We start from the raw sequence: 23,887 nt of genomic DNA, 5'->3' as shown, positions 1-23,887 counted from the left end.
TTCATGAAACAATAATTTGATAGTAAAGGTTTATTAAATTTCAAAATGTCCATGAACAAAGGAAGATAAATGATAATTCTGTCTTACAATTGAATACAATGCAGAAAAGGGAGAAAAAAAGAGAAGAATTATTCTTTATAAAGTATATGAAAGACATCCAAGAGATATTATTAAATAAAAAAAGAGTAGAGAAATGTATAGAAAATTCTATTGCTTCTGTTTTTAAGGATCTTATAGATGCAGAGCTATATTCGGAGACTAGTATGATCTTTAAACACCATCCAGCAGAAGTAGTTAGCATTGGTGCGAAATGAAGTAGACGGTGATGAACTGAATGAGAGATCTTCTGTTCAATATTGTATTCCTGAAATAATTCAGATACCTGTTCCCTAAGAACATTTGCCCAGCAACAGAGCAGGCAGGGAGTGGCTACCACAACATCAAAACGCAGATGAATATTTTCCCTTACCTAGTCACATGGTAGCCAACCGAAAAGCCACAGCATGACCAGGAGCACATCTGTGCCAACGCTGTTGTAAATGCATCTGCACTAGCAGGCATGCTAAAAGTCTCACAAGCAATCCCAAGGTCATATGCTGTGGACAAAACTCAGCAACAGATGGCTCTGTTGCTTGCTTGCATACGCCTAGACAATATCTTGGTTGCTATTTTAAAATATATTCCCACGTATTAAAAAAGTATTTGGCCAGGTGGTGGTGGCAAGTGCCTTTAATCCCAGCACTTAGGAGGCAGAGGCAGGCGGATTTCTGAGTTCGGGGCCAGCCTGGTCTACAGAGTGAGTTCCAGGACAGCCAGGGCTATACAGAGAAACCCTGTCTCGAAAAACCAAACCAAAACCAAAACCAAAACCAAAACCAAAACCAAAACCAAAACCAAAACCAAAACCAAAACCAAAACCAAAACCAAAACTGTATTTGAAAAAAATGTTATGCTGGTTGAGGCCCCGGCTTTTTTTTTTCCTTTTTTGTGTTTCTTGACTGCCATGGGGGGGGGGGGGGTAAAGGGGATGGGGGCGAACTGTATAGGTCAGTCAAGATGACTGATTAACACAGTTCTCAGAATGTCCCTTGTAATTAACTGACACCTGGATGTGTTTAAGGAATGTTTGGATGAGCAAGAAATTTTCCTCTTACTCATTTAACAAAGGCCACAAAGGTGGCGAAAGAAAACCTTTTGCTCCATATTTTACAGTAGTGGCTCTCTAGGTAGAACTGTGGAATGCTTCCCAAGGTAGAAGGGACTCTAGCCAGCCTGATCATAGCGAACATGGCTCTGCCAGGCCTTGTCCTCTCCCCCATTTCCCCCAACTTGATAAAAAACATTAGCTTATCTTCCTAAAGGTGGCCACCAAGGTTTATTCCCTTATTTAGCAACTCTCCCCATCCTGGGGGAGGGGGTTAACTACCAAAGTCTAGCTATCAAAGAATTGAAGTCCAGTTATCAAAAGCTCACTTTAGCTCACCTAATTAACACTCCCAATCAGCATTAAACACCTCATCCTAACACAGGGTTTCTTTCTTTTACCTTTATAAACTGCCATTTGCCTAAGGGCCACTGTCTGCTCCCTATCCAGAGGCAGTCCTTTTTCCACACCCTCCCATCCCTGACAAATACCCCTTTCCCCCTCTCCCATAATCTCTTCACCTTCTCCCTCTTCCTCTTGCTCCCATCTTTGTCTCTTATTCTGTTTTTTAGTTTGTAGGGATCAAACAACTCTCCTTTGTGCTGAGAACTTGGTCTTGGGGTGTTCAGAGCAGATCCCTAAAGTTGTGACCAAAGCCACTAGGTTTTCCAACAGCTTTTCCACAGTGGGTGGGGAATCTTCCGGTCACACCTTCCTGTGGATGCTCTCTGTGGAGACGCTTTTGTCTTTACCATAGATAAGAACTGGGTGGGGTTCCTTGGGTGGGGTTCTGTGTCTCACCTCTTCTACTTTCTTCACAACCTAATGGGCTGGGGAGATCAACTGACCTCTTTTTGACCTCAGCTTTACAGTAAAACCCTTCCTTCAACCCTAGGGCAAAGAACGTTGAATACTAAGAATTGAGAATATATTTGCTTTTCACCTGTGAGGAGAATCTGATGACCCTTTCCCTATTTTTCACATCCAACGTCACTCAAAGCAAAACAAAACAAAGCAAACAAAACCAAAAATGCCCCTGTGTCTCAGTGATGAAAACTAATGTTAACCAGGCTGAAGTTCTCATGCTTAATTGTTAAGCTTATGTTACTGTTGTCTTCCCTGGGGTAGACTTCAGATCACAGTAGCTGAAATGTCTGAAATGAAAAAGGAAATCTTCAGAGAACATTTCTGGAACTTTGGTAGCTTACTGGTAACAAATTAACACAGTTTTCTTACACACAAACGCTAAACTGATTCTGGCGTTTCAATTTCTGTCTTAAGGTCAAAGGAGGTTTTGCCTGTGCCCTGGGCTACTTTGCCCCTGACCCTACCTGCCCATGAGGGTTGGAGGTGAGGTGGCACAGAGCCAATGATACAGTCTTTGTGAGCAGGTGAGACCTTGCTGGGGGGACCGTGCTTGGCTTTATGCAGGCTCTAGGAGATCCGAATGCAGGTCCTCAGGCTTGCCTGACAAGCTTATTATTAACCACTGAGCTATCTTTTCAGTACCAGCAGAGTCCACTTCTGGTTCTCAGGTCTCAGGAGCCTACCTTCCCTGCAGCCTACCACTTTGGTGGACATCGACCCTATAAACACTTCTGAGAAGAACTTTCAGAGTCAAATCTGTCCTGCAGATCCAGTTGGAGGGCACTGGACACTGGGCTGTGAACTGTCTGGTCTGATGTCTCCAATTAGTCAGATAATAGTATTTGTGGATAAAGTTTTATTGGCATTCAGTCTCTAGCTTGGAAGCTTCCATGCTCACCACAACAGAATCAAGTGGTTACCCTAGAGACCATGTGTCCTTGAAAAGCTGAAAGATTTACTTACTGGCTTTTTATAGAAACAACTTGCTGACCCGTGTTCTATACTTCAAGAAGCCTGTGATAGTTGTTGATGTTGGAGGCACTCATTCTCCTGAGCAGCGTGCATATCCCCAGCCCCTTCTGAAAGCAAATCTCTCACTACCTTCTACTCCATTCCTCTTGTCTGCAATAGCAGTTTTAGGATTGAGAGGATCCCCCGTGTAGTGGAAGGAGATGCTGAGTTCATGCGTAGGTCTCAGGAAGCCCAGTAGGAGGAATGTTACCTTAACAGCTTCTCACATCCCAGCTGAAAGAATTTATTTAAACTTTCTCATAGAGTAGCTACAAAGTTCTAATGAGGCATCACACTTGGAGCTCTCTGGCACACAACAAACACCCCTTAATACTACTTGGCATTTTTCTTTCTTTCTTTTTTAACTGGTTATTTTATTTATTTACATTTGAAATGTTTTCTCCCTCCCTGCTTCCAGTCCGCAAACCTCCATCCTATTCCCCTCCACTTTGCCTCTAAGTGTGCTCCCTCACGCACCCACCCACTCCTACCTCGCTGCTCTAGCATCCCCCTACTCTGGGGCATCAAGCCTCTACAGGACCAAGGGCCTGCCCTCCCAATGATGCCAGTTGAGGCCATCCTCTGCTACATATGTTGCTGGAACCATGGACCCATCCATGTATACTCTTTGGTTGGTGGTTTATCTCTGGGGGTAGGGGGTCTGGTTAGTTGATACTGTTGATTTTCTTATGGGGTTGCAATCCTGTTTAGCTCCTTCAGTCAGTCCGTCCCCCAATTCTTCAACTGGGGTCCCTGGGCTCAGTCCGATAGTTGGCTGTGAGTCAGGTGCTGGCAGAGCCTCTCAGAGGGCAACTATACCAGGCTCCGGTCAGCAAGCACTTCTGGGCATCAGGAAAAATGTCAGGGTTTGGTGTCTGCAGGTGGGATGGATCCCTAGGCGGGGCAGTCTCTGAATGCCCTTTCCTTCAGTCTCTGCTCCACTTTTTGTTCCTACATTTTCTTTCGACAGGAAAATCTGCATTATGTTATGAGTTATGAGAGAGTTGGGTAAACACAAGGTATGGGAGAGAAAGAACCCTGCAAGTAGGGACACAGCCAGCAAACCAGAAAAGGAACAAAGGTTGGGCACCTTAAGTTTTGTCTACTGAGATGGGAGTAAAGACTGTTTGCCCAGCGTGACTAGGAAGAGCTTTGCATCTAAGAACTATACTCCACCTTTCTCAGGCCAACTGAGGAATAATAAACTGCATTAGATTGCTAGCAGTATTTAACTCTGTAGTCAGGTAAGGATGTTCTGTGTTGCTCATAAGCTAGGATGAATATTGAGATAGCTAGCTGCATTTATTCCTGTGCCGGATACCTTTCAGCTCTTGTGAGTACTGAACTAGAAAGGCACAGAAAATTATATTTATTGCCGTCATCTTACCCTCTAGCTTTATGGTCATCTTAAATCCCTGCAATGAGTGCATCTTTGACTGTAGGTTACTCTTTTGGTTTATGTTTAACTGAGCAGTGACAAGCATCATTTATTGGGCTGCTTGATAACAGGTTAGTGTTTCAAAGTTTCCCGTGGCCTCCTTGAGAATCTATCTCCTCTCCCATTCCCCTAACTCATTGCCTACCCCAATGATTTAATAAAGAAAAGGCAGAATCAATGTTTAATATGGGGATGGGTGAATTATGAGTTAATATCATATCAAGCTACAGGTAGTCAAAGACCTTGAACATGGCATGAGCCTAAGTAGACTTGCATTGTGAGGTAATACGGTGCATGCTCTAGGTTGTTCCTTCTTTGAGAATGAGGAGATTTCTTAGGCGCCATGAAGGAGGCTGATCACGTCCTGACACTCAGGAGTCATTTTTCTACAAGATCAAAGGAAGGAGGTGAGGGCCGATGAGATAGCTCAGTTGGTAAAGTGCTCTGGGAAGCATATTGGACCCGAGTTCAACCTGCAAAAGCCACTTAATAAACCCAAGCATTGTAGTGTGACTCATAATTTCAGTCCGGGCAGACAGAGACAGGAGGATTCCTGTTGCCTGATGGCTAGCCAGGTTGCCTAATTAGGATATTGAAGACAATAAGAGTTCCTGACAAAAGAAAACAAAATAAAAAGTAAGATGGACAACGGATGAACAATGGCATGCCACCAGAGGCAGACTTCTTTTCCACATTCAGGAGCACAAGCACTCGAATGCACCTGCACACATTAAACACACCCACACCACACCCACATCACCAATCCTAGACATGTGCACACACAAGCAAACACACAGAAGATAAAAGTGACAAAATGTACAGAGATGGGAGGGAGGCATGAAAGACAGGGGTGGGGCAAGGAGAAGAAAAGGAGGAGCTAGGAATAGAGGAACAAGGGGTAGGAAGAGAGAGAAAAGGAGAAGCCAGCATGGAGTTCCTAGTCAGGCATTGTTTTTCTATGAGAAGTTCTGGGAATAGTGCTTTCCAAATCCCTGGATGGAACCCACCTAGTTAACCAAGGGGAAAAACCCTCATTCACAAGATCACACTATAGTACTAACTACTACAGTAAAAGTACAGAGCACACTACGAAACAAGGTAACAGCAAAGCCAGCAGATTAGAGAACTGGGTCTCTAGTCTGGTCCAGTTTCCTGTTGAACTCTCCATCCCATACACACATTTGCAGTTAGAGTTGCATCTGCTGTGGTTAGAAGCTAGAAGTGAATCCTGGATACACACTGATTTGAAATTCTTATATACAGATGAGCCAAAAATGTCTTACATTTTAATATACTACCATCCAAGGAAATGACTACATCAGGGGTATTCAGCAATCACCAGTGCTTCCTTGTTGTCCTCAAAATGTCTAATCAGGGTCTAATTTCCTATTCCTTATCCCACACAGAGCTTTAATCAACACCAGTGAAGAAAGCCTAACTCCACCATGGCTTGCCCAAGCCATGGCATTAGGTCTACCTAGATGGGAGGGGAAAAGGCCATAAGAATAGGGAAATAAGTTGGGGAGAGGAAGAAATGAACAAATAGCCACACAGGCCTTGTCCCCCTGGAAGAGACTCACCCTCCACGAAGAAGACAACAGGGGTACTCACTCACTCTCAGTCTGCTGGTCTTTAGCCCTAGCCAGCACCATGGAACCAAGTGTTCTGCACAGAAAGTTTCTTAAACAGACCACCTAATCCCTGCTTGAGACAAAAATTCAAATGAAGTCTATATGAAGAACCAGTATTTGAATACCTGTATCCCAAATAGTTTTAAGACTGGAGGTTTCTTGGTAAATAAATGGGGCTAACGGAAGGGCTGGTGTCTTAAAATTTAAAACCTCATTGGCTAAAGAAGTTAAAGAACAACTCACTTAAAGTTACTACTAACTTGGAAATGGCCAGGGATAGATGGCCTTGAGTTCTCTATAGCTTAAGTGCAGAGAGGTGGTCCCTGTCCTTGACTCTGTAAGGGTCAGGTGGCTTACCTACGGCAGGAGAAACAGTGTTAACTCCCTCCTGAAAATGTCAAATCAAAAAGGGCTGAATAGTTTTACAGTTGGAAAAGATCAGTTATTTGATGTATCAGAAACTGGGCTTCAGTTTACATAGCCCCACCTAGAGTTTGACTCTTTTGGTGACTAACAGAGAGACTTCTAACAGAAGTAATATTTCAAAAGTAGAGGAATGGCCACAGGTGAAGCATAACCAACCATTGGGGCTTGCTGTAAACCTTTCCCATTGTACATAGTTAGTTAAAGACCCACTAAACTTATCTTTGTAGGTGAAAGACCCACAATGTGAGAACTCTCCCACATTCTGACTCAGGAGAGGCGACACCCCAAAATCACCCACAAGAAACGGTCTTGCTGCAAATTGCAAGAGGATTTTTATTCAAGAGCGCTGTCGAGCCCAAGGTCATACACCACGCAGGGGTAGAGGACCGTGGCGCCCCGAGTAGCTGAGTAAGGGGGTATTTAAAGGAAAAAACCACAACTCAAGGAGATGGGAAGGGCATTGTTGGAAAATACCAAAAATACCAGATAAGAGTCACAAGGAAGTACAAAGTCACAGGTGTCACAAGGAATACCTGGTAATTGTTAACTCTCAAGACAGTTTCTAAGAGCCCCTAACAATAGCACATTTGCATTGCAGCTTCCGGTAATGGTCAGGGTGACTTTCTTTGAATGAATACTCCTTGAACTCAGGAAGTGGGTGGGTGGAGGAATGTCACTATCTGTTTTATGATTAGCATACCTTGGGGCACTGAGTTTACTACTCTTTCATAGGCATTTAAGAGCTCTCTGGGAGCAGCATCCCAGGTATGGAGATGTCATCTTCATCTTGAAAAAAATGCCACACCAATAAAGGGTACCTTTGACTCTGGTCTTTTGAGCAGCTCTTGAACAAGATCTCCCCTTCGGTATGATGTAGATTGGATAAGGTCGAACTTCTATTCCTTCTCTATGAAGGAGTTGATTATGTGCATCATTCCCTCTCTGAGATGTTGCATGGGGGAAATATAGAAACAAAAAACATGCTGATTTTAAAAACAAACTTTGTAAGAATCTGTGTCTGCACATGCCAAGATGTAAAACAAAGTCACACAAAGGGTGACTTTGATGTCTTCCCCTTTTAAAGTGAGTGTAAGGGAAGTGTGAGCGTCCACAGAAATCATTCACAATAAACATGGAAAATGCCTTTTGACTGCAGGCTCATTAATCGACACCTCTTAGATACACATTGTCTAAGATAACTTTCAAGCCTACTGCTTTGTCCTCCAGACCAATATTAGGGTTTTTAAGTCACGCCATGGATGTTCTAACAATATTCCGTCCCGTGAGGACTAGATTTGAGCTCCTTTCGTGATAGGAGAGCAGAGGCAGTAACTGGAGGACCCGGTTAAACATTTCTGAAGATGTTAAGTCAGAGTAGAAACTTGGAGCTATTGGGCTTATTTGGGGATAGTGGGGTTGACCAGAATTATGCCACATTGAGAAAAAACTAGTTGCTGTCCATTTAAAGAAAATTGGCCTGGAGGGCCTTTGTCAGACCCAAGGTGTTGGCAACAGTGAACTGGGAACTTGGAGAGCACCTGGTCTGGATCCCATGGTGAGCAGTAATAACCAAGATGAGGATCTGTGCACAGCAGGTGCGCACAGGTGGGAGAGGAGTGGGAAGCAGGCCCAGTGTGGTATGGGAGTTGCTGAACACAGACTGGTTTCACAAAGTCCTGAAATTACTTCAAGGGACTTGGAGGGCTATTAATTTTTAGCAGTCAGGCCTGTGGGTGCCCAAATGCCATAATTAGGTCATTAAAAGTAAATGTGATAGAACTTTATATTGAACCAAATGCTTCCTCAATAGGGGCCATGGAATAAAAACATTTTCTGATATTAAAAGGATATGAAATTTTATTTTATGCACAGATAAGATTTGAATAATCTTTGTATCTTCACAGATAAAAATGAACATGGGCCACAGGTGGAGAAAATGGAATATAGTCTCTTTTTACTGATTCCTGGAGATAATGGGTAACTAATTACTTTCCTTTGCAGAACATATTCCAGACATCCTAGGCAACAGGTCTGAAGGAAGCAATGCCGCAGCTGCCCAGCTACCTCCAGATCCTGGGAAGCTGGAGAGCACTTGCCAGTGGGAGCTTGAGGATGGCGTGTGACCTGTGAGTTTTGGATTGGATACATTTGTAGAGAGACTCATTGGAAGGAATTGATTCTTGTGCTTGCAAGCCTTTTCTACGGCGTGACTCAGTTTCAGGGAGGTTCTGCAGGATGGTTTTGGCCTTAGTAATGGGACCTATAAACTGAAGATCTGAAATTGGAAGATGGGAGCCCTTAGAGGAACACTCGCCAATGAGGATCAACTGGCAGGACACAAGGAACTATAATGGAGTGCTTGCTTGTTCCTAAGGAGTTGGAGATGAGTTCAGACACCTATGTGGGGAATCTTTTGGATATGTGTGCTTGTGGGAAACTACCTATGATTGGTGGAGGCCAAAATCAATATAATATGTGGAGGCCACCTCTCTCTCTCTCCCTCCCTCCCTCCCTCCCTCCCTCCCTCCCTTCCTCTTTCTTTCTTTCTTTCTTTCTTTCTTTCTTTCTTTCTTTCTTTCTTTCTTATTGTCTCACTAGTCTGGATCAATTTAAGTAAGCTAGACTGACTGGCCAGTGATATGTATCAATCCTTCTCCCCTGTCACACGTTGGGATTACAAATACATGCCCATGAATACTGCTCTTTTTCATGGGTTTAGAGATGGAATTTCAGTCCTTACCCTTGTACATCCTTCAAATGCTCTCCCAACCGAAGCAACATCCTTGCCCCTATTTTCTAATGCCCAGCAAAATCTCAAGAGCACTGGGAAGTCCAAAACGAAACAAATGTCATCTTTAACTTCTATCACAGAGTCTTGCCCAACACCCGCAAGGGTCCACACGGGACTCCCCACGGGACCCTAAGACCTCTGGTGAGTGGATCACAGTGCCTGCCCCAATCCAATCGCACGGAACTTGAGACTGCGGTACATAGGGAAGCAGGCTACCCGGGCCTGATCTGGGGCACAAGTCCCTTCCGCTCGACTCGTGACTCGAGCCCCGGGCTACCTTACCAGCAGAGTCTTGCCCAACACCCGCAAGGGCCCACACGGGACTCCCCACGGGACCCTAAGACCTCTGGTGAGTGGACTACAGTGCCTGCCCCAATCCAATCGCGCGGAACTTGAGACTGCGGTACATAGGGAAGCAGGCTACCCGGGCCTGATCTGGGGCACAAGTCCCTTCCGCTCGACTCGAGACTCGAGCCCCGGGCTACCTTGCCAGCAGAGTCTTGCCCAACACCCGCAAGGGTCCACACGGGACTCCCCACGGGACCCTAAGACCTCTGGTGAGTGGATCACAGTGCCTGCCCCAATCCAATCGCGCGGAACTTGAGACTGCGGTACATAGGGAAGCAGGCTACCCGGGCTTGATCTGGGGCACAAACCCCTTCCACTCCACTTGAGCCCCGGCTACCTTGCCAGCTGAGTCGCCTGACACCCGCAAGGGCCCACACAGGATTCCACACGTGATCCTAAGACCTCTAGTGAGTGGAACACAACTTCTGCCAGGAGTCTGGTTCGAACACCAGATATCTGGGTACCTGCCTTTCAAGAAGAGAGCTTGCCTGCAGAGAATACTCTGCCCACTGAAACTAAGGAGAGTGCTACCCTCCAGGTCTGCTCATAGAGGCTAACAGAGTCACCTGAAGAACAAGCTCTTAACAGTGACAACTAAAACAGCTAGCTTCAGAGATTACCAGATGGCGAAAGGCAAACATAAGAATCCTACTAACAGAAATCAAGACCACTCACCATCATCAGAACGCAGCACTCCCACCCCACCTAGTCCTGGGCACCCCAACACAACCGAAAATCTAGACCCAGATTTAAAAACATTTCTCACGATGATGATAGAGGACATCAAGAAGGACTTTCATAAGTCACTTAAAGATTTACAGGAGAGCACTGCTAAAGAGTTACAGGCTCTTAAAGAAAAGCAGGAAAACACAGCCAAACAGGTGATGGAAATGAACAAAACCATACTAGAACTAAAAGGGGAAGTAGACACAATAAAGAAAACCCAAAGCGAGGCAACGCTGGAGATAGAAACCCTAGGAAAGAGATCTGGAACCATAGATGCGAGCATCAGCAACAGAATACAAGAAATGGAAGAGAGAATCTCAGGTGCAGAAGATTCCATAGAGAACATCGACACAACAGTCAAAGAAAATACAAAATGCAAAAGGATCCTAACTCAAAACATCCAGGTAATCCAGGACACAATGAGAAGACCAAACCTACGGATAATAGGAATTGATGAGAATGAAGATTTTCAACTTAAAGGGCCAGCTAATATCTTCAACAAAATAATAGAAGAAAACTTCCCAAACATAAAAAAAGAGATGCCCATGATCATACAAGAAGCATACAGAACTCCAAATAGACTGGACCAGAAAAGAAATTCCTCCCGACACATAATAATCAGAACAACAAATGCACTAAATAAAGATAGAATATTAAAAGCAGTAAGGGAGAAAGGTCAAGTAACATATAAAGGAAGGCCTATCAGAATTACACCAGACTTTTCACCAGAGACTATGAAAGCCAGAAGAGCCTGGACAGATGTTATACAGACACTAAGAGAACACAAATGCCAGCCCAGGCTACTATACCCGGCCAAACTCTCAATTACCATAGATGGAGAAACCAAAGTATTCCACGACAAAACCAAGTTCACACAATATCTTTCCACGAATCCAGCCCTTCAAAGGATAATAACAGAAAAGAAGCAATACAAGGACGGAAATCACGCCCTAGAACAACCAAGAAAGTAATCATTCAACAAACCAAAAAGAAGACAGCCACAAGAACAGAATGCCAACTCTAACAACAAAAATAAAAGGGAGCAACAATTACTTTTCCTTAATATCTCTTAATATCAATGGACTCAATTCCCCAATAAAAAGACATAGACTAACAGACTGGCTACACAAACAGGACCCAACATTCTGCTGCTTACAGGAAACCCATCTCAGGGAAAAAGACAGACACTACCTCAGAGTGAAAGGCTGGAAAACAATTTTCCAAGCAAATGGACTGAAGAAACAAGCTGGAGTAGCCATTTTAATATCGGATAAAATCAACTTCCAACCCAAAGTTATCAAAAAAGACAAGGAGGGACACTTCATACTCATCAAAGGTAAAATCCTCCAAGAGGAACTCTCAATTCTGAATATCTACGCACCAAATGCAAGGGCAGCCACATTCATTAGAGACACTTTAGTAAAGCTCAAAGCATACATTGCACCTCACACAATAATAGTGGGAGACTTCAACACACCACTTTCTTCAAAGGACAGATCGTGGAAACAGAAACTAAACAGGGACACAGTGAAACTAACAGAAGTTATGAAACAAATGGACCTGACAGATATCTACAGAACATTTTATCCTAAAACAAAAGGATATACCTTCTTCTCAGCACCTCACGGGACCTTCTCCAAAATTGACCATATAACTGGTCACAAAACAGGCCTCAATAGATACAAAAATATTGAAATTGTCCCATGTATCCTATCAGACCACCATGGCCTAAGACTGATCTTCAATAACAACATAAATAATGGAAAGCCAACATTCACGTGGAAACTGAATAACACTCTTCTCAATGATACCTTGGTCAAGGAAGGAATAAAGAAAGAAATTAAAGACTTTTTAGAGTTTAATGAAAATGAAGCCACAACGTACCCAAACCTATGGGACACAATGAAAGCATTTCTAAGAGGGAAACTCATAGCGCTGAGTGCCTCCAAGAAGAAACGGGAGACAGCACATACTAGCAGCTTGACAACACATCTAAAAGCCCTAGAAAAAAAGGAAGCAAATTCACCCAAGAGGAGTAGACGGCAGGAAATAATCAAACTCAGGGGTGAAATCAACCAAGTGGAAACAAGAAGAACTATTCAAAGAATTAACCAAACGAGGAGTTGGTTCTTTGAGAAAATCAACAAGATAGATAAACCCTTAGCTAGACTCACTAAAGGGCACAGGGACAAAATCCTAATTAACAAAATCAGAAATGAAAAGGGAGACATAACAACAGATCCTGAAGAAATCCAAAACACCATCAGATCCTTCTACAAAAGGCTATACTCAACAAAACTGGAAAACCTGGACGAAATGGACAAATTTCTGGACAGATACCAGGTACCAAAGTTGAATCAGGATCAAGTTGACCATCTAAACAGTCCCATATCACCTAAAGAAATAGAAGCAGTTATTAATAGTCTCCCAACCAAAAAAAGCCCAGGACCAGATGGGTTTAGTGCAGAGTTCTATCAGACCTTCAAAGAAGATCTAATTCCAATTCTGCACAAACTATTTCACAAAATAGAAGTAGAAGGTACTCTACCCAACTCATTTTATGAAGCCACTATTACTCTGATACCTAAACCACAGAAAGATCCAACAAAGATAGAGAACTTCAGACCAATTTCTCTTATGAATATCGATGCAAAAATCCTCAATAAAATTCTCGCTAACCGAATCCAAGAACACATTAAAGCAATCATCCATCCTGACCAAGTAGGTTTTATTCCAGGGATGCAGGGATGGTTTAATATACGAAAATCCATCAATGTAATCCATTATATAAACAAACTCAAAGACAAAAACCACATGATCATCTCGTTAGATGCAGAAAAAGCATTTGACAAGATCCAAAACCCATTCATGATAAAAGTTTTGGAAAGATCAGGAATTCAAGGCCCATACCTAAACATGATAAAAGCAATCTACAGCAAACCAGTAGCCAACATCAAAGTAAATGGAGAGAAGCTGGAAGCAATCCCACTAAAATCAGGGACTAGACAAGGCTGCCCACTTTCTCCCTACCTTTTCAACATAGTACTTGAAGTATTAGCCAGAGCAATTCGACAACAAAAGGAGATCAAGGGGATACAAATTGGAAAAGAGGAAGTCAAAATATCACTTTTTGCAGATGATATGATAGTATATATAAGTGACCCTAAAAATTCTACCAGAGAACTCCTAAACCTGATAAACAGCTTCGGTGAAGTAGCTGGATATAAAATAAACTCAAACAAGTCAATGGCCTTTCTCTATACAAAGAATAAACAGGCTGAGAAAGAAATTAGGGAAACAACACCCTTCTCAATAGTCACAAATAATATAAAATATCTTGGCGTGACTCTAACTAAGGAGGTGAAAGATCTGTATGATAAAAACTTCAAATCTCTGAAGAAAGAAATTAAAGAAGATCTCAGAAGATGGAAAGATCTCCCATGCTCATGGATTGGCAGGATCAACATTGTAAAAATGGCTATCTTGCCAAAAGCAATCTACAGATTCAATGCAATCCCCATCAAAATTCCAACTCAATTCTTCAACGAATTGGAAGGAGCAATTTGCAAATTTGTCTGGAATAACAAAAAACCTAGGATAGCAAAAAGTCTTCTCAAGGATAAAAGAACTTCTGGCGGAATCACCATGCCAGACCTAAAGCTTTACTACAGAGCAATTGTGATAAAAACTGCATGGTACTGGTATAGAGACAGACAAATAGACCAATGGAATAGAATTGAAGATCCAGAAATGAACCCACACACCTATGGTCACTTGATCTTCGACAAGGGAGCTAAAACCATCCAGTGGAAGAAAGACAGCATTTTCAACAAATGGTGCTGGCACAACTGGTGGTTATCATGTAGAAGAATGCGAATCGATCCATACTTATCTCCTTGTACTAAGGTCAAATCTAAGTGGATCAAGGAACTTCACATAAAACCAGAGACACTGAAACTTATAGAGGAGAAAGTGGGGAAAAGCCTTGAAGATATGGGCACAGGGGAAAAATTCCTGAACAGAACAGCAATGGCTTGTGCTGTAAGATCGAGAATCGACAAATGGGACCTAATGAAACTCCAAAGTTTCTGCAAGGCAAAAGACACCGTCAATAAGACAAAAAGACCACCAACAGATTGGGAAAGGATCTTTACCTATCCTAAATCAGATAGGGGACTAATATCCAACATATATAAAGAACTCAAGAAGGTGGACTTCAGAAAATCAAATAACCCCATTAAAAAATGGGGCTCAGAACTGAACAAAGAATTCTCACCTGAGGAATACCGAATGGCAGAGAAGCACTTGAAAAAATGTTCAACATCCTTAATCATCAGGGAAATGCAAATCAAAACAACCCTGAGATTCCACCTCACACCAGTCAGAATGGCTAAGATCAAAAATTCAGGTGACAGCAGATGCTGGCGAGGATGTGGAGAAAGAGGAACACTCCTCCATTGTTGGTGGGAGTGCAGGCTTGTACAACCACTCTGGAAATCAGTCTGGCGGTTCCTCAGAAAACTGGACATAGTACTACCGGAGGATCCAGCAATACCTCTCCTGGGCATATATCCAGAAGATGCCCCAACAGGTAAGAAGGACACATGCTCCACTATGTTCATAGCAGCCTTATTTATAATAGCCAGAAGCTGGAAAGAACCTAGATGCCCCTCAACAGAGGAATGGATACAGAAAATGTGGTACATCTACACAATGGAGTACTACTCAGCTATTAAAAAGAATGAATTTATGAAATTCCTAGCCAAATGGATGGACCTGGAGGGCATCATCCTGAGTGAGGTAACACATTCACAAAGAAACTCACACAATATGTATTCACTGATAAGTGGATATTAGCCCCAAACCTAGGATACCCAAGATATAAGATATAATTTGCTAAACACATGAAACTCAAGGAGAATGAAGACTGAAGTGTGGACACTATGCCCCTCCTTAGATTTGGGAACAAAACACCCATGGAAGGAGTTACAGAGACGGAGTTTGGAGCTGAGATGAAAGGATGGACCATGTAGAGACTGCCATAGCCAGGGATCCACCCCATAATCAGCATCCAAACGCTGACACCATTGCATACACTAGCAAGATTTTATTGAAAGGACGCAGATGTAGCTGTTTCTTGTGAGACTATGCCGGGGCCCAGCAAACACAGAAGTGGATGCTCACAGTCAGCTAATGGATGGATCATAGGGCTCCCAATGGAGGAGCTAGAGAAAGTAGCCAAGGAGCTAAAGGGATCTGCAACCCTATAGGTGGAACAACATTATGAGCTAACCAGTACCCCGGAGCTCTTGACTCTAGCTGCATATATATCAAAAGATGGCCTAGTCGGCCATCACTGGAAAGAGAGGCCCATTGGACTTGCAAACTTTATATGCCCCAGTACAGGGGAATACCAGGGCCAAAAAGGGGGAGTGGGTGGGCAGGGGAGTGGGGGTGGGTGGATATGGGGGACTTTTGGTATAGCATTGGAAATGTAAATGAGTTAAATACCTAATAAAAAATGGAAAAAAAAAAAAAGATTAAAACACATTGGACACGCAGACTTTGTGTGCCCCGGTACAGGGGAACGCCAGGGCCAAAGGGGGGGAGTGGGTGGGTAGGGGAGTGGGGGTGGGTGGGTAAGGGGGACTTTTGGTATAGCATTGGAAATGTAAATGAGCTAAATACCTAATAAAAAAAATGAAAAAAAAAAAATAAAACACACAAAAAAAAAAAAAAAAGAAAAAACTTCTATCACAGTTGACTGGAAGCAAAAGTTCTGTTTGATTACCACCATTGCCACTAACTTGTTCCTTACTTCAAAATAAGACAAAAAACATCTGTTGGAGTCAGAAACCTCATTAAGCAAAGGGAGGGAGGGACAAGAGATGTCTAGAAGAAGGCATTAACTACAGTCTGGGGCAAGGAGTTTTAATTCTGATGATTTAAAAGATACTGCAAGTATGTCAGACATGGTACTCACTGCTGTGAAACTACTTTTACAGAGTAAAATGACTGGGGATTGATTTGTTCTGTGGGAGAGAATAGAAAACTCATGAGCCTGCCCTTAAGGTCATAAGATGGAGGAAGACACGCCGTCTTACAAATGTTTGAAGGACAACAGTCTGTGGAGCAGAGTGTGCATACCGGTCATGACTACAGTGGAAAGTCTTTCATTTAATGCAACTTGTTAGTCACACCTAACCTGGACACATCACTAATTCTCAGTAGCTTGGCTCCTGCTTCACTTATTTTTGTCATCTCTAGTATGACATTTTTGAAAAACCACCTGAGAGTTTCTCTATAGTCAGCATCTCTGCTTCAGTTTCTCCCTGTCACATGTGCACCACCCCTCGGTCCCTTCTGGTACTGGGCACTGTGTATCTCTAGCTGTAGATACACTCCAATTCACTCCCCCAGAACCCCTCTGAAGACTGAAAAAAGCCTCATATTAACAAGCTTAGCTCTAGGGCTGAGGTCCAATAAAGTGTGGATAGATGTAGTCGGCTTTCTCTTCTTTCTCCATCCTCATTTCTGCACCGCTGGTAGACTTGCAGATGACACATCACCCTACCCAGAATAACCTCGCCAGTATAACAACTGAAGATGTAAATGGCTATCAGTAATTTTATAGAGTTTGTAATATAGAGATACCTTTATGTTTTAAGTATTAAGTAAAGAGCTAACTCTCTATGTATTCAGTATCTGCTTAAAACTAATCACATGATTCTGATGCTGTGACTCAACAATTTGATATCTTCAAGGCAAGGGGGCACTTACCATCCACTGCATTTCACTGGAAGGTAAATGAAGCTGGTCCGGGCACTTTAGTTGGCAGAGTGTATGCTACATTAAATCGGACATAAGTGATCATGAGAAACAGAAAAGTGAGCCTCAAACTCTAAATGCAAACTTTAAAATATACTTAGCTGAAATAATAAGGAAGACTATATAATTTATTATGAACTTCAGTGGAATTGCAAAAGGTGTGGGCGGTCAGAATCTTTCAATGTTCTTGTCTCTTTGGTCACCTTGACAGCTAAATTATTAGGAGGCAGGATGAGAACATATTTTATAGCCAAGAAGGTGGGCTTCTCAAAAAATAATGTTAAGGTTAAGCTAATTTATTGAAAATTTGGATAGACATGTTCTTAATTTCCTTATGACTAGCTCTGACCTCTGTGGAGGAAAGACTTTTAAAATTTGTTATTTCTGTCTTTCCTGAGTAATTTGTTTAGTGTGAAGAGGTTTTATTATTTTTTTATACTTGTTTTTCTTATTTGAAGGAACTCTAAGCTTACTTTTTAGTTGTTATATTGGTTTATCTCCAAGTTTCAATTGTATTCAAACTGTATGTACTGGGCTAAAGGTTTTATATCAGGTTAATATATGATGTTACAGTATAGGATTCCTTACTTAGAAGAGTGGTAAGTTTATGCACTTTGAAATCATACTTAGGTCTTTTTGTTTGTTTGTTTGGCTGGTTTCTTGTTTGTTTGTTTGTTTGTTTTGTTTTGTTTTTTGAGACAGGGTTTCTGTGTATAGCCCTGGCTGTCCTGGAACTCACTCTGTAGACCAGGCTGGCCTCAAACTCAGAAATCCGCCTGCCTCTGCCTCCCAAGCAATGGGATTACAGGCATGTGTCACCACTGTACAGCCATACTTAGGTCTTAAATATGAAGCAAGCTATCGGATTTTGCGACCAATGGCCACCTCTCTCTCTCTCTCTCTCTCTCTCTCTCTCAGATTTCTCCTGCAATAATTTGAACTTGATATCATTACCACACACTGTTGTCAGCAACTAGGAATGGCAATTACACAGCATAGCTGGTACGATATGAGTACATTAAAATGAGCAAGCACTTGAATGTTCTGCTTCAGGACTGAATGTGATGCACCTGAGAAGCCCAGCCAATCTCCATCAGTACCCAAGAGCCTGGAAACCAAGTGATTCCCATGCGGTATTCTTATTGCTCAATACCAATTAGTCTGTCTTCCCATTGTGTTTAAGGAACTAGCTGAGGTGAGCATCACAGCTACTGGTGTAGGGGACTCTGATGGATAAAGAGCATGCCTGCACAGCTGCCTGAGCTTGCTCTTATTACCCCACAATCACCATCACAAAGAATTGTACAATTTTGAACTTCATATCATTATACTTGTTGGGTACCATTGCATTTGGAGCGCCCATATCATTTTTGTTTTGGTTCCAACACATCACTATTAGTAAAACAAACAAACAAACAAACAAACACCCAGAGAAATTCTGGGCAAAGACAGACTCAAAGGCTGCCTTCCTTAAACTCTCATCTACCAGGCTTCCTGGCAGTGGCTGGTTACATGGAGGCTGAAACAGTTGAGACACTGCCTTTAAAAAAATAATTATTAAAAGGACAGATCGTGGAAACAGAAACTAAACAGGGACACAGTGAAACTAACAGAAGTTATGAAACAAATGGACCTGACAGATATCTACAGAACATTTTATCCTAAAACAAAAGGATATACCTTCTTCTCAGCACCTCACGGGACCTTCTCCAAAATTGACCATATAATTGGTCACAAAACAGGCCTCAATAGATACAAAAATATTGAAATTGTCCCATGTATCCTATCAGACCACCATGGCCTAAGACTGATCTTCAATAACAACATAAATAATGGAAAGCCAACATTCACGTGGAAACTGAATAACACTCTTCTCAATGATACCTTGGTCAAGGAAGGAATAAAGAAAGAAATTAAAGACTTTTTAGAGTTTAATGAAAATGAAGCCACAACGTACCCAAACCTATGGGACACAATGAAAGCATTTCTAAGAGGGAAACTCATAGCGCTGAGTGCCTCCAAGAAGAAACGGGAGACAGCACATACTAGCAGCTTGACAACACATCTAAAAGCCCTAGAAAAAAAGGAAGCAAATTCACCCAAGAGGAGTAGACGGCAGGAAATAATCAAACTCAGGGGTGAAATCAACCAAGTGGAAACAAGAAGAACTATTCAAAGAATTAACCAAACGAGGAGTTGGTTCTTTGAGAAAATCAACAAGATAGATAAACCCTTAGCTAGACTCACTAAAGGGCACAGGGACAAAATCCTAATTAACAAAATCAGAAATGAAAAGGGAGACATAACAACAGATCCTGAAGAAATCCAAAACACCATCAGATCCTTCTACAAAAGGCTATACTCAACAAAACTGGAAAACCTGGACGAAATGGACAAATTTCTGGACAGATACCAGGTACCAAAGTTGAATCAGGATCAAGTTGACCATCTAAACAGTCCCATATCACCTAAAGAAATAGAAGCAGTTATTAATAGTCTCCCAACCAAAAAAAGCCCAGGACCAGATGGGTTTAGTGCAGAGTTCTATCAGACCTTCAAAGAAGATCTAATTCCAATTCTGCACAAACTATTTCACAAAATAGAAGTAGAAGGTACTCTACCCAACTCATTTTATGAAGCCACTATTACTCTGATACCTAAACCACAGAAAGATCCAACAAAGATAGAGAACTTCAGACCAATTTCTCTTATGAATATCGATGCAAAAATCCTCAATAAAATTCTCGCTAACCGAATCCAAGAACACATTAAAGCAATCATCCATCCTGACCAAGTAGGTTTTATTCCAGGGATGCAGGGATGGTTTAATATACGAAAATCCATCAATGTAATCCATTATATAAACAAACTCAAAGACAAAAACCACATGATCATCTCGTTAGATGCAGAAAAAGCATTTGACAAGATCCAACACCCATTCATGATAAAAGTTTTGGAAAGATCAGGAATTCAAGGCCCATACCTAAACATGATAAAAGCAATCTACAGCAAACCAGTAGCCAACATCAAAGTAAATGGAGAGAAGCTGGAAGCAATCCCACTAAAATCAGGGACTAGACAAGGCTGCCCACTTTCTCCCTACCTTTTCAACATAGTACTTGAAGTATTAGCCAGAGCAATTCGACAACAAAAGGAGATCAAGGGGATACAAATTGGAAAAGAGGAAGTCAAAATATCACTTTTTGCAGATGATATGATAGTATATATAAGTGACCCTAAAAATTCTACCAGAGAACTCCTAAACCTGATAAACAGCTTCGGTGAAGTAGCTGGATATAAAATAAACTCAAACAAGTCAATGGCCTTTCTCTATACAAAGAATAAACAGGCTGAGAAAGAAATTAGGGAAACAACACCCTTCTCAATAGTCACAAATAATATAAAATATCTTGGCGTGACTCTAACTAAGGAGGTGAAAGATCTGTATGATAAAAACTTCAAATCTCTGAAGAAAGAAATTAAAGAAGATCTCAGAAGATGGAAAGATCTCCCATGCTCATGGATTGGCAGGATCAACATTGTAAAAATGGCTATCTTGCCAAAAGCAATCTACAGATTCAATGCAATCCCCATCAAAATTCCAACTCAATTCTTCAACGAATTGGAAGGAGCAATTTGCAAATTTGTCTGGAATAACAAAAAACCTAGAATAGCAAAAAGTCTTCTCAAGGATAAAAGAACTTCTGGCGGAATCACCATGCCAGACCTAAAGCTTTACTACAGAGCAATTGTGATAAAAACTGCATGGTACTGGTATAGAGACAGACAAGTAGACCAATGGAATAGAATTGAAGATCCAGAAATGAACCCACACACCTATGGTCACTTGATCTTCGACAAGGGAGCTAAAACCATCCAGTGGAAGAAAGACAGCATTTTCAACAATTGGTGCTGGCACAACTGGTTGTTATCGTGTAGAAGAATGCGAATCGATCCATACTTATCTCCTTGTACTAAGGTCAAATCTAAGTGGATCAAGGAACTTCACATAAAACCAGAGACACTGAAACTTATAGAGGAGAAAGTGGGGAAAAGCCTTGAAGATATGGGCACAGGGGAAAAATTCCTGAACAGAACAACAATGGCTTGTGCTGTAAGATCGAGAATCGACAAATGGGACCTAATGAAACTCCAAAGTTTCTGCAAGGCAAAAGACACCGTCAATAAGACAAAAAGACCACCAACAGATTGGGAAAGGATCTTTACCTATCCTAAATCAGATAGGGGACTAATATCCAACATATATAAAGAACTCAAGAAGGTGGACTTCAGAAAATCAAATAACCCCATTAAAAAATGGGGCTCAGAACTGAACAAAGAATTCTCACCTGAGGAATACCGAATGGCAGAGAAGCACTTGAAAAAATGTTCAACATCCTTAATCATCAGGGAAATGCAAATCAAAACAACCCTGAGATTCCACCTCACACCAGTCAGAATGGCTAAGATCAAAAATTCAGGTGACAGCAGATGCTGGCGAGGATGTGGAGAAAGAGGAACACTCCTCCATTGTTGGTGGGAGTGCAGGCTTGTACAACCACTCTGGAAATCAGTCTGGCGGTTCCTCAGAAAACTGGACATAGTACTACCGGAGGATCCAGCAATACCTCTCCTGGGCATATATCCAGAAGATGCCCCAACAGGTAAGAAGGACACATGCTCCACTATGTTCATAGCAGCCTTATTTATAATAGCCAGAAGCTGGAAAGAACCTAGATGCCCCTCAACAGAGGAATGGATACAGAAAATGTGGTACATCTACACAATGGAGTACTACTCAGCTATTAAAAAGAATGAATTTATGAAATTCCTAGCCAAATGGATGGACCTGGAGGGCATCATCCTGAGTGAGGTAACACATTCACAAAGAAACTCACACAATATGTATTCACTGATAAGTGGATATTAGCCCCAAACCTAGGATACCCAAGATATAAGATATAATTTGCTAAACACATGAAACTCAAGGAGAATGAAGACTGAAGTGTGGACACTATGCCCCTCCTTAGATTTGGGAACAAAACACCCATGGAAGGAGTTACAGAGACGGAGTTTGGAGCTGAGATGAAAGGATGGACCATGTAGAGACTGCCATAGCCAGGGATCCACCCCATAATCAGCATCCAAACGCTGACACCATTGCATACACTAGCAAGATTTTATTGAAAGGACGCAGATGTAGCTGTCTCTTGTGAGACTATGCCGGGGCCCAGCAAACACAGAAGTGGATGCTCACAGTCAGCTAATGGATGGATCATAGGGCTCCCAATGGAGGAGCTAGAGAAAGTAGCCAAGGAGCTAAAGGGATCTGCAACCCTATAGGTGGAACAACATTATGAGCTAACCAGTACCCCGGAGCTCTTGACTCTAGCTGCATATATATCAAAAGATGGCCTAGTCGGCCATCACTGGAAAGAGAGGCCCATTGGACTTGCAAACTTTATATGCCCCAGTACAGGGGAATACCAGGGCCAAAAAGGGGGAGTGGGTGGGCAGGGGAGTGGGGGTGGGTGGATATGGGGGACTTTTGGTATAGCATTGGAAATGTAAATGAGTTAAATACCTAATAAAAAATGGAAAAAAAATAATTATTAGATATTTACTTTATTTACACTTCAAATGTTATCCCCTTTCCTAATTTCCCCTCTGAAAATCTGCTATCCCATCTCCCCTTCCCCTGCTCACCAATCCACCTCCCCCTGCTTCCCTGTCCTGGCATTCCCCTACACTGGAGCATAGAGCCTTCACAGGACCAAGGGCCTCTCCTCCCATTAATTTCTGATGAGGAGATTCTCTGCTACATATGTGGCTAGAGCCATGAGTCCCCTCCCCCCATGTGTTCTCTTTTATTGGTACTTTAGTCCCTGGGAGCTCTGGGGGCTCTGGTTGGTTCATATTGTTGTTCTTCCTATGGGTTTGCAAACCCTTCTGCTCCTTCTGTGCTTTCTCAAGCTCCTCCATTGAGGACCTTGTGTTCAGTCAGTCCAATGGGTGGCTGTGAGCATCCACCTCTGTAATTGTCAGGCACTGATAGAGCCTCTCAGGAGACAGTTATATCCGGCACCTGTCAGCAAGCACTTGTTGGCATCTGCAATAATGTCTGGGTTTGATGACTGTATATGGGATGGATCCCCAGGTAGGGCAGTCTCTGGATGACCTTTCCTTTAGTCTCTGCTCCACACTTTGTCTCTGTTTCTCCTGCCTTAGGTATTTTGTTCCCCCTTCTAAGAACAGAAGTATCCACACTTTGATCTTCCTTCTTGATCTTCATGTGGTCTGTGAATTGTATTTTGAGTATTTGGAGCTTTTGGGCTAATATCCACTTATCAGTGAGTGCATACTATGAGTGTACTTTTGTGACTGGGTTATCTCACTCAGGATGATATTTTCTAATTCCATCCACTGCCTCAATCACAGGTTTCTATGTGGATGTGGTCAGATAATCAAGCATATTCTACCAATTTGGAAGTCAACATTTCCTCTAAAGATGACCTAACGATGACTAAAGAGAGAAAACAAAATGCTTAACTGTATTAGTCAGGTATAATAAAAGAGGCAAAATATTAATATTAGCAATGGATGACTATATTTACCTGTCTGTGATATATACTTACTAATATATACAAGCACAGTATCCTGTTCTCAAGCAGTGGAAA

General features: G+C 42.2%; 1 long non-coding RNA gene across 1 annotated transcript in view; it reads right to left on the bottom strand.

The window, feature by feature from the left end:
• The window catches only part of 1700011C11Rik (RIKEN cDNA 1700011C11 gene), a 66,143-nt gene that overhangs the window by 33,410 nt on the left and 8,846 nt on the right, over positions 1-23,887 (bottom strand). The gene's annotated exons all lie outside the window — the stretch shown is intronic.

The sequence above is a fragment of the Mus musculus genome, chromosome 7 (assembly GCF_000001635.26).
Source record: "Mus musculus strain C57BL/6J chromosome 7, GRCm38.p6 C57BL/6J".
NCBI classification, from domain to species: domain Eukaryota; kingdom Metazoa; phylum Chordata; class Mammalia; order Rodentia; family Muridae; genus Mus; species Mus musculus.
The sequence above is the reverse complement of the archived record's forward strand: the minus strand, read 5'-3'. Positions and strand labels throughout refer to the sequence as shown.